At 52.7% G+C, this 4,342-nt stretch overlaps 1 long non-coding RNA gene across 1 annotated transcript; it reads right to left on the reverse strand.

Moving 5' to 3' along the window:
- Positions 1-1,078: 1,078 nt before the first annotated feature.
- Positions 1,079-1,821, reverse strand: LOC144247304 (uncharacterized). Its single transcript, XR_013341019.1, has 3 exons — positions 1,410-1,821; positions 1,219-1,278; positions 1,079-1,122 (listed from the first exon to the last, which is right to left on the reverse strand). It is a non-coding gene; the product is annotated as an uncharacterized LOC144247304 (long non-coding RNA).
- Positions 1,822-4,342: the final 2,521 nt, after the last annotated feature.

The raw sequence follows: 4,342 nt of genomic DNA on the forward strand, positions 1-4,342 counted from the left end.
TCAGGCACCCGCACAGGGCCAGGGGCCACTGGGCGCATCCTTTGGCCATTTTCCATGCGAAATACAACTCACCAGTCCAGGTGCCTGATGTCAGTTTGTAGGGCTCCAATGGGTATATCAGGGCAGCACAAGTTTGAGGTGGGGACTACTTCGGTCTGCTATCCATGCTTCGATATAAGGAGTTTTTTGCAGTCAGGTTCCAGCCCAGGGCCAGGGGCCCCTGAGCATATCCTTTGTCCATTTTCCCTGGTAAAGAAAACTCACCAGTCCAGGTTGCTGATGTCAGTTTGTAGGGCTCCCTTGGGTCTATCGGGGCAGCACAAGTTTAGGTAGGGACAAGTTCGGTCTGCGATCCATCCTAAGCTATAAGGATTTTTTGCAGTCAGGGCCCAGCCCAGTGCCAGGGGTCCCTAGGCACATCCTTCGGCCATTTTCCCTGGGAAAGAAAACTCACCATTCCAGCTTCCTGATGACAGTTTGTAGGGCTCCCTTGGGTCTATCAGGGCAGCACAATTTTGAGGTGGGGAAAACTTCAATCTAGGGTCCATCCTTCGATATAAGGATTATTTGCAGTCAGGGCCCAGCCCAGGGCCAGGGGGCCCTGGGTACATCCTTTGGCAATTTTCCCTGGGAAAGAAGACTCACCAGTCCAGGTTCCGGATGTCAGTTTGTAGGGCTCCCTTGGGGCTATCAGGGCGGCACAAGTTTGAGGAGGGGACAACTTTGGTCTGGGGTACATCCTTCGATATAAGGATTTTTTGCAGTGAGCTCCCATCCCAGGGCCAGTAGCCCCTGGGCACAACCTTTGGCCATTTTCCCTGGGAAAGAAACTTCACCATTCCAGCTTCCTGAAGTCAGTTTGTAGGGCTCCCTTGGATGTATCAGGGTAGCACAATTATGAGGTACGGAAAACTTTGGTCTGCGATCCATCCTTCGATATAAGGATTCTTTGCAGTCAGGTGCCCAGCCCAGTCCCAGGGGCCCCTGGGCACATCCTTTGGCCATTTTACATGCGAAATACAACTCACCAGTCCAGGTTCCTAATGTCAGTTTGTAGGACTCCATTGGGTATATCAGGGCAGCACAAGTTTAGGTAGGGAAAACTTCGGTCTGGGGTACATCCTTCGATATAAGAATTTTTTGCAGCGAGGTCCCATCCCAGGGCCAGGAGCCCCTGGGCACATCCTTTGGCCATTTTCCCTGGGAAAGAAAACTCACCAGTCCAGGTTCCTGATGTCACTTTGTAGGGCTCCCTTAGGACTATAAGGGCAGAATAACCTTGAGGAGGGGAGAATTTCAGTCTGCGATCCATTCTTCGATACAGGGATTCTTTGCAGTCAGGTGCCAGCCCAGAGCCAGGGGCCCCAGTGCACATCCTTTGGCCATTTTCCATGCGAAATACAACTCACCAGTCCAGATTCCTGATGTCTGTTTGTAGGGCTCCCTTGGGTCTATCAGGGCAGCACAAGATTCAGGAGGGAAACACTCCGGTCTGGGGTCCATCCTACGATATAAGGATTTTTTTGCAATCAAGGCCCAGCCCAGGGCCAGGGGCCCCTGGGCACATCCATTGGCCATTTTCCATGCGAAATACAACTCACCAGTCCAGGTTGCTGATGTCAGTTTGTAGGGCTCTCTTGGGTCTATCGGGGCAGCACAAGTTTGAGGTGGGGACTACTTCAGTCTGGGGTCCATCCTTCGATATAATAAATTTTTGCAGCCAGGTCCCATCCCAGGGCCAGGACCCCCTGAGCACAGCCATTGGCAATTTTCCCTGGGAAAGAAAACACACCAGTCCAGGTTCCTGATGTCACTTTGTAGGGCTCCCTTGGGTCTATCAGGGCAGAAGAACCTTGAAGAGGGGACAACTTCGGTCTAGGGTCCATCCTTCGATGTATGGATTTTTTGCAGTCAGGTCTCAGTCCAGGGCCAGGGGCCCCTGGGCCCACCCTTTGGCCATTTTACATGCGAAATACAACTCACCAGTCGAGGTTCCTGATGTCAGTTTGTAGGCCTCCCTTGGGTCTATCAGGGCAGCACAAGTTTGAGGTGGGGACTACTTCAGTCTGGGGTCCATCCTTCGATATAAGGATTCTTTGCAGTGAGGACCCGGCCCAGGGCCAGGGGCCCCTGTGCACATCCTTTGTCCATTTTCTCTGGGAAAGAAAACTCACCAGTCCAGGTTCCTGATGTCAGTTTGGAGGGCTCCCTTGGGTCTGCCAGGGCAGCAGAAGTTTAGGGAGGGACAACTTCGGTCTGCGATCCCTCCTTCTAAAAAAGGAGTTTTTTGCAGTCAGGTGCCAGCCCAGAGCCAGGGGCCGCTGGGCACATCCTTTGGCCATTTTCCCTGGGAAAGAAAACTCACCAGTCCAGGTTCCTGATGTCACTTTGTAGGGCTCCCTTAGGACTATAAGGGCAGAAGAACCTTGAGGAGGGGAGAACTTCAGTCTGCGTTCCATCCTTCGATGTATGGATATTTTGAAGTCAGGTGCCCATCCCAGGGCCGGGACCCACTGGGCACATCCTTTGGCCATTTTCCATGCGAAATACAACTCACCAGTCCATGTTCCTGATGTCAGTTTGTAGGGCTCCCTTGGGTCTATCAGGGCAGCAGAGTTTCGAGGTGGGGAAAACTTCGATCTAGGGTCCATCCTTCGATATAAGGATTTTCTGCAGTGAGGTCCCACTCCAGGGCCAGGGGGCACTGGGTACATCCTTTGGCCATTCTCCCTAGGAAAGAAACTTAACCTTTCCTGTTTCCTGATGTCAGTTTGTAGGGCTCCCTTGGGTCTATCAGGGCAGAAGAATCTTGAGGAGGGGACAACTTTAGTCTGCGATCCATCCTTCGATGTATGGATATTTTGCAGTCACGTGCCCAACCCAAGGCCAGGGGCTCCTGGGCACATCCTTTGGCCATTTTCCATGCGAAATACAACTCACCAGTCCAGGTTCCTGATGTCAGTTTCTAGGCCTCCCTTGGGTCTATCAGGGCAGCACATGTTTGAAGTGGGGAGTACTTCGCTCTGGGGTCCATCCTTCGATATTAGGATTTTTTGCAGTGAGGTCACAGCCCAGGGCTAGGGGCCTCTGGGCACATCCTTTGGCCATTTTCCATGCGAAATACAACTCACCAGTCCAGGTTCCAGATGTCAGTTTGTAGGGTTCCCTTGGGTCTATCAGGGCAGCACAAGTTTAGGTAGGGACAACTTCGGTCTGGGTTAGATCCTTAGATATAAGGATGTTTTGCAGTCAGGTGCCAGCCCAGGGCCAGGGGCCCCTGACCACATCCTTTGGCCATTTTCCCTGGAAAGAAAACTCACAAGTCCAGGTTCCTGATGTCACTTTGTAGGGCTCCCTGGGGTCCATCCGGGCACCACAAGTATGAGGAGGCGACAACTTCGGTCTGGGGTCCATCCTTCGATGTATGGATTTTTGCAGTGAGGTCCCACCCAAGGGCCAAGGGCCCCTGTGCACATCCTTTGTCCATTTTCCCTGGGAAAGAAAACTCACCAGTCCAGGTGCCTGATGTCAGTTTGTAGGGCTCCATTGGGTCTATCAGGGCAGAAGAATCTTGAGGAGTGGACAACATTAGTCTGCGATCCATCCTTCGATGTATGTATATTTTGCAGTCAGGTACCCAACCCAAGGCCAGGGGCCCCTGTGCACATCCTTTGGCCATTTTACATGCGAAATACAACTCACCAGTCCAGGTTCCTGATGTCAGTTTCTAGGCCTCCCCTGGGTCTATCAGGGCAGCACAAGTTTGAGGTGGGGGCAACATCGGTCTGGGGTCTATCTTTCGATGGATTGACTTTTTGAACTCCAGTTCCAGCCCAGATCCACGGGCCCCTGGGCACAACCTTTGGCCATTTTCCCTGGGAAAGAAATCTCACCAGTCCAGCTTCCTGATGTCAGTTTGTAGGGCTCCCTTGGGTCTATCAGGGCAGCACAAGTTTCAGGAGGGGACAATTTCGGTCTGGGGTCCAGCCTTCGATATAAGGATTTTTTGCAGCCGGGTCCGAGCCCAGGGCCGGGACCCCCTGGGCTCAACCATTGGCAATTTTCCCTGGGAAAGAAAACTCACCAGTCCAGGTTCCTGATGTCACTTTGTAGGGCTCCCTTGCGTCTATCAGGGCAGAAGAACCTTGAGGAGGAGACAACTTCGGTCTAGGGTCCATCCTTCGATGTATGGATATTTTGCAGTCAGGTGCCCAGCCCAGGGCCAGGGGCCCCTGGGCACATCCTTTGGCCATTTTCCCTGGGAAAGAAAACTCACCAGTCCAGCTTCCTGATGTCAGTTTGTAGGGCTCCCTTGGGTCTATCAGGGCAGCACAATTATGAG

This window comes from Lonchura striata, chromosome 21, assembly GCF_046129695.1.
Source record: "Lonchura striata isolate bLonStr1 chromosome 21, bLonStr1.mat, whole genome shotgun sequence".
NCBI classification, from domain to species: domain Eukaryota; kingdom Metazoa; phylum Chordata; class Aves; order Passeriformes; family Estrildidae; genus Lonchura; species Lonchura striata.